The 7,500-nt window shown below is 41.3% G+C and overlaps 1 protein-coding gene across 17 annotated transcripts in view; it reads left to right on the top strand.

Annotated features, from left to right (window-relative positions):
* FoxP (forkhead box transcription factor P) overlaps nt 1-7,500 on the top strand; it is a 288,984-nt gene that overhangs the window by 101,476 nt on the left and 180,008 nt on the right. The gene's annotated exons all lie outside the window — the stretch shown is intronic.

The following is a 7,500-nucleotide window of genomic DNA, read 5'->3' as shown; positions in this document are numbered from 1 at the left end:
AGGAAGAGAGGGAGAGAGAAAGAGAGAGAGAGAGAGAGAGAGAGAGAGAGAGAGAGAAAGAGAAAGAGAAAGAGAAAGAGACACGAAGAATCGGACAAAACTAAAAAAGAGAGAAACGGTGGCTTGGACAAGGCCAACCACGATCACTGTTGAGAATAGCGAGAGGGGAAGCAAGCGTGAGGGGTTAGGGGGATTGGGGAGGGGGAGGTAAATGGGAGCGTTGATGTCCAAGCTCTGAAGAGACTTGAAAAAACGACGTGAACGAAAGAGAAAAAGAGAGAACACGAAGGGAGTATACGTACCGATTTCACAGCAAGCCTACCGCCAGCAACCTTCTATGTAAGAGGAAAGAGAGAGAGAGGGAAAAGCCGGAGGAGGAGCACATGGGATACACCGGTTCTCCCGTGGGATAAAACGTGCTATCAGATGCGAAAGCCACTGCGTCGAAATGTAAAGGCTTCCTCTGACAAATCGCTTTCTATTACCGTCACCGCCGTCGTCCGCTCTTTGCCGGCCCTTTTTTATATCGACGACATTATTTCTCGAGCGGGAACGCCGAACCCCGTAGGATATTTTTCGAGTATCCCCTATCTTCTTCTATCCTTCTTTTTTTTCCTTCTTTCCTTCCTTCCTTCCTTCCTTCCTTCCTTCCTTTCTTTCTTTCTTTCTTTTCTTGCTTACTTGCTTTCTTCCTTTTCTTTCATTCTTGACCTTAGTTCTTTTTTCTTTTTTCCTTCTTTCTTTGTTTTTTTTTTCTTTTCTTTTCTTTTCTTTTCTTTTCTTTTCTTTTCTTTTGTTCTTTTCTATCCTTCTACTTTCGATAAACATGAAATGGAACTTGAAATGAAAGAATATTCGAATTCAATTTGTAGAAAGTGAGTAAATTCTCGGTCTCGTATCGGTCAAAAAGTAAAATCTATCGAAACGATGTCCCTTCATTTTCATTTGATAGATATTACAGGTTCCTTTTTCTTCGAAGAAGGTTAAAGGGAAGTTCTCTCTCTTTCTCTCTCTCTCTCTCTCTCTCTCTCTCTCTCTCTCTCTCTATTTTTCGTTACGTTTTCTCTCGAAGCGAATACGTCACTTCTGTCACGTCTTCTGTTCCGCAAGCTCGCAAAGTATTTGCACAAAGGCAGGTCCGATGTCCCGAGGATTTTCAGTTGGCGTATGTCGAGAAAGAGAGAGAGAGAGAGAGAGAGAGAGAGAGAGAGAGAGAGAGCGAGAGAGAGAGAAAGAGAAGGAGAAAAGAAAGGGCTAAGAGAGCAGGACGTAGTAGGTACATACGTAAACGCAAAGAATCGTGCATCGTTATTGCGCGCGGTGGCGGAGTGCGAAGAGTGTAGCCGAGGGTGAACGCGAAAAACATCCCTGGAAAAGAGGAAGGAAGAAGAAAAAGAGATTAAAAAAAAAAAAAAAGACAAAAAAAAAAGAAGAAAGAAAAGAAAAAAAAAGAAGAAAAAGAAAAGAAAAAAAAAGCAGAAAAGAAAGAGAGAAAGAAAGAAAGAAAGAAAGAAAGAAAGAAAGAAAGAAAAAAAAACACAGGAAAGAAAAAAGAGAAAAGATAGATATGGAAGAAAAAGAGTTCCGCGGGCTTTCGCGAAATGGCCGCGAGAAAAGGTGGTGGTTGGCGGTGGTCGTGGTGGTGGATGGTTGTGGTAGTGTTAGTAGTGGTACGTCGGGTGGGCAGACAGAGAGCAGTCGGTCGGACAGACAGAGGAGACAGCAGAGAAGACAGGCAGACATGCGAGAAGGAATGAAAATAATAATACCCTAGTGTGGCCCAGGGCCATAGGTGTCAGGCCATCCCGTTCACGGGATGAGGAAAGGAAAGGAAGGACAGGAGGAGAAGGAGCGCGTTGAATTTGTCATATGTAAGTTTCCCCTCTTTTCGGCAAACGCACACGCAACCCATGATCCACCACCACCTCCCCCCTCCCATCCCTTACCTCTGCCAGTACCGAAAGTCGTCGTTCCTCAAGCTCATCTCACCCTCTCTGCCTGTTAAACCAGTGCAGCATCGTCGTCCTCGTGCGAGGATTATTTCAGAAAGGTGTTAGAGATCGGCGAGACGCGGACGAGATTCGGGGTTCTTTACCTCCGACGACCGACCCTCCTACATACTATCCTCCTTCATTCTCCATCACCTTCTCTTTTTCTCACTTACTCTTCCTACCCTTTCCCTTACCCGGTTGCCGCGTTGCTGGATTTCTCGCACCCCGCTAGAAAACGTCTCCCGGGTATATTGAGATACTGTCACCGAATTTTCTCTTTTCCTCTCTCTCTCTCTCTCTCTTGCTTTCTCTCTTTTCTCGTATCACGTTCAAAACCCCCTTGAAAACGAACCTTGGGCTACGGATCAGGCACGTGGCGAACTCGCCTACCTCCTTTCATTCCACGTACGTTCAACTCTGCGTTAGGATCGTTTCGTTGTTACGATTGGCAGGAACGTATGATGAAAGAGCGAAAAAACAGGGATACTCTATCTTTTATTCTCTTTCTCTCCCTCTCTCTCTCTCTCTCTCTCTCTCTCTCTCTCTCTCTTTTTCTCTTTTTCATAGACGATATTTGCTCTCGCTTGTCTCGGACAATTTGAAATCTGCCGATAACGCAATTGTGGCTTCTCCATAAACAAGTACTAGTGAATATTATTATTTATCGTTGGCAGTTGGTCGGTAGGAGCCTTTAGTGGCGGCAGTGGTACAAGGCACTTAATCAAAAATATATTAACGTTGAACGCCGCGTCATTCGAACAGTCTGACATTTTCGATGTCGGACTCGTAGCAGCGCGAATGATTTCATCAGTGCGATATTAAGTGGGCTTTGATTTTCGATCCTCATTTTGCAAATCGTGCTCTTTGTTGCGGAACAAGCGCGCAATACTCTCGTTTCGGCATGGAGAATGGAGAGTGGGAGGAAAACGAGAAGGGGGAGAGGGGCGGCGAGAGGGCCAAGGGTTGGATGGATGGAACACATACCACGTAAATGAAAATATTCTGTAACCGAAACTATCTCCCTCTCTCTCTCTCTCTCTCTCTCTCTTTCTCCCCCCCCCTCTCTCTTTCTCTCTCTTTCTCTCAATTGATGGTAGTTGTAATTTTAAACGGCGAGATTTGATCACTTTCGACTCGGCCACTCGTACCGATTAAATATTATCATCGTATTCATCAACTTCGTCGATATTATTATTATTATTATTATTATTATTATTATTATTATTATTATTATTATTATTATTATTATTATAATTATTATCGTTATTATTGTTGTTATTATTGTTGTTGTCATTGTTGTTGTTTATTCGTTGATTTAATTTTTATCCTATTAGATCGAGTTCGCGGGGAAAAAAGAGAGAATAGAAATGTATCTGAAAATGTACGGGGTTAAGTTCAAGAGCCAATTTCCATGTCGACGTTCACCCTATTGAATATCGCGCGGGGTTTCTCGGGTAAGCGTAAGATCGGTCCGGACCGATCCGGGGGTCCGATCAATGTCAAAAACGTGTAGTTACGGACGAACGAATATACGAGAAGCAATGAGAAGTATCTTCGAGAGTACGGAGGGACAATAATAACTTGCCTTCTGTGCGATTCATTAATTCTATTAATTACGACCACTCTTCTCATTTTTGTTTAATGATAGCGGCAGGCAGGCACACACAGCTTGTCGATGGATTCGAACGATGGGAAGGAAAAGGGGGGCTGGGAGGGAGGGAGGGAGGGCGAGAGAGAGAGAGAGAGAAAGAGAGAGAGAGGGATAGCGAGCGGAACGGGATAAGGGGGTTGAATGGGAGAGGGAAGGGGGTAGGATGGATGGTTTGCGCGGGAAGTCCTTTGTATTTTCGCCTCGTTGTTTAGCGAGAGGGAAAAAAAAGTAGGGGAAAAAAAATAAAAAAAAAAAAAAAAGAGAAAAAAAGAAAAAAAAGAAAAAAAAAAGAAAAAAAACGAAAGGAAAGAAAAAACAAAAAGCTTGGCCGAGAGCGAACGGATGCCTGTAGGTCCCGTTCAATGGGGTTAGCAACGCAAGTGCACATGCACTTGCACGCGCGCAGCCGGATACGCACAATGGGGTTGGACAAATGAAGTGGATATGACATAATGATTTCGAGTGGCCGCGCGAGGAAGCTCGTTACCAGCCGACCGGACCGCGCCAGCCGGCTCACCTTGTTCTTTAGCGCGTGTGATATATTCGTGCATGTCGCCGTATGTTCTGATACAAAGAGTTCTCGAGTATGAGAATCTGCACGCAATTTTGTCATATTTGAAAAAAAAAAATAAAGAAAAGAAAGAAAGAAAAAAAAAAGGAAAAAGAAAAAGAAAAAAATAAATCAAATTCTTTCCCTTCGAATCGATGAGTTTCATTCGGTGACATACACATTTTTATTGTTTATCTTGTTTGTTGTTTTACTCCTTTTTTCTCGAATAATTAAGACGTGAGAATAGAGGATATATATATATATATATATATATATATATATATATATATTAGTTGATTTTATTTATCTATATATATAAGTTCGATTAATTTTCGATATCGTTGATAGGAATTATTTAATATACGTATATACTTTATTTATTTATTTATTTATTTTTTTTATTTTTCTTCATTTTCTAAACAATCGTCAAACATGTCTGTAGAAAGGTAGAAAAAAAAAAGAAAAAAAAAAAGATAAATCTAAGCGTGCAACGCATCGTAACACGTTATGTTGCCTTTGCCGTTCTATCGGACTACCATAATTGCACACGACCTTGCTCAATAAGCCTCGTTATGCACGTAGCACCGTGCATCAATCAAAGCACTGCTCCGAATGAGCGCGCAACGATATAAATTGTAAGGCTCCGACCATTACGATTACAACGACAAACGACAAACGATAAATGACAACAACGTAGAACGAGACATTTCGTAATTCATTCTACGATTAAACGTGATTAGAAATTTTTCGATCGTTCCTATATCTCCCGATCGTGTCGTTTGAATGCGCCAACAGGAGGATCTTTGAAAAGAAAAAGAAAAAAAAAAAAAAAAAAAAAGAAAAAAAAAACTGGAAAAAGAGTAAAAGAGAAAAAGAAAAAAAAGCGTCGGATTACAAATTTACTCGATGTAAAAAAAACGATGTAAAATATTATAAAGTAATTAACATTCTTTGTAAGAGAACCCTGTCAACAATGCATTATAATTTTCTTTTTTTTTCTTTTTTTTTTTGTAACCTTTCAACTTTGTTTCCATAGAAGGCGAAGGTAGACGATATTTTTTTCCAAACGATCCTGACTAGCATTTAACACCAACTAACTAAAATAGAACTAGACGAATCGAAGTGAACGTCAATCCTTTCGAAAAGCAAGGGAAAAAGAGAGAGAGAGAGAGAGAGAGAGAGAGAGAGAAAGAGAAAGAGAAAGAGTATCACGTAAAAGGTAACGGAGTTTCGTTCTCGGGAGTCGCGTCGATCAGGTTTGTTGGACGGTTTTTGAAACGAGAGCAGACGTTTCGTTCGGTAAAAGCGAAACGCTAATAGCAACCCTTTCTCCTGACGTAGGAGGAACCGATACGTTTGCCGTGCAAGAGGTAGAAATGTGAAGGGAAGTGGTAGGAGGGAGTGGAGGGTGGAGGTTGGACTGGAGAAGCGCGTGGAAGAGGGTGGTATCGCGTTGTACAGACGGTACACAGAGCTATTATAACGGTATCGCGTCTTTCCTTCTTTTTCCTCCCTCGCGCGCGCTGCCCTTCGACGGTAAACAACAGACACAAGCCTCCCCCAAGCCCCGTCCCCACTCCTCTCTAAACCCTCGCATACCCCTCGCACACCCCTTGAACAGAGCCTATATATGCCGAGTTGCCGACCCAGACTCGTTCCTCCACCCACTTCTGCAAGGCATACCACCCCTCATCAGTCGCTCTGTACAAATATACTATTGTATTGATCCTATACCTTTTCCACCAGCATCGCCACCCTTTTCCCTCTTCCTCCTACACAACTACCACCACCACCACCACCACCACCACCACCACCCCTCTCCTTCCGCCTTCTCCTACTCTACTCTTGCAGCAACGCTCCTTTTGTTTCCAGGCTATCCTCGTTTTACATTTTAGCCGCTTCCGCGAAACAACTAATGTGCACCGAGTGTGTTGACAGTAACTGTCTCGCTATTGTTACACTTCGCTCGTGGCTCGACGTGCCGCATAGTTTCTCTCTCTCTCTCTCTCTCTCTCTCTCGCTCGCTCGCTCGCTCGTTCTGCCTTTCTTCTTTTCTCTCTTTTTCTCTTTCTCACGTTCAAAAGCCATGAGGCTCTTCCGTTCGATTCTTCTTCTCCCTCGTTCACCTACGATAAACCGATTCTCGATCGTTCGTCATTCTCCTATATACTCGTCGTAAACAAACTCGATGCTCTTTCATAAGTCGATCTCTTGGAATATCTCAAAACTTTAATGAATATTATCTATTATTTTTTTGTTACTTGAAACATTTCAAATAATTACAAATCGCTCCACCTCCCTCCCCAATTAATTACGATTCCTTCTCTGTCTTATCCTCTATCTTTATTTCTTCTCTCTAATACATCCTCCTACAACGGTTTAGTGGCTTTATACGATGAAATAGATATAGACAACATATATAGATAATTATTAATGTAAAAATATATTAATGAGATAACAAACGGGAATTAATTTCCGATAGAACGTTTTACGTTTCAGATATAATAATGTTACCTATAGATTTTAAATATCTAATGAACTTTACGACATAACACACATTCATTTATTATATCGTCATCTACTATTTTGATGTTACTTAGTAAAAACAATGAAACTTACGAAGGGATATCTGTCAATGTGGATATTAAATTTTGATGAAAAAGAAAAGAAGAAGGAAGGAAAGAAATGTGGAAAGAAAAGGTAGGGAGGGGGGGAGAAAAAATCTGTGAATAGAAATCTTCAAAAATAATTATTAAAAATAGAAAAGATAAATGTACATATATATGTATGAATATATTCGAAGATAAAAAATATTTCGTACATTATAGTAAATTATTATATATTATATATTGACGAAAAGAGAAAGAGTACGTAGGTATTACGACGTAGGTGTTAAATATACGTGTTCAGTTGGTGAGAGAAATAAGCCGTTTTGTAGTTGGGTTTCATAGTTGCCCTTCCTCCTGGCCGAGCCAAGGCACGCGATGACGTGATTCTATCGATTATTAAACGAATAATATGCGGCGGCTCCCTAGCACTGGCCCGTACCATGTTCTCTCATAGTCGGGCACAACACATAGGAGCCAATTTCGGTATGAACCGTATGAGGGAGTTTATGATCGCGCGATAATCCCAAAATGTTCGGCACCGAGTGATACGATGGTGAAACGAAATACAGTTGCCACGTCGGGAACTAATTTCGCGGAAGGTTTCGGCCCGAAAATTCGCCGATTATTGTGGTAACAATCGATCACGTCAAATTTCTAATGATAATAAGAGTTTTGATTTCCTTGCTTTTTCTTTTTTGC

This window comes from Vespa mandarinia, chromosome 7 (assembly GCF_050613455.1).
Source record: "Vespa mandarinia isolate Hongniang chromosome 7, ASM5061345v1, whole genome shotgun sequence".
In the NCBI taxonomy this organism is placed as follows: domain Eukaryota; kingdom Metazoa; phylum Arthropoda; class Insecta; order Hymenoptera; family Vespidae; genus Vespa; species Vespa mandarinia.
The sequence above is the reverse complement of the archived record's forward strand: the minus strand, read 5'-3'. Positions and strand labels throughout refer to the sequence as shown.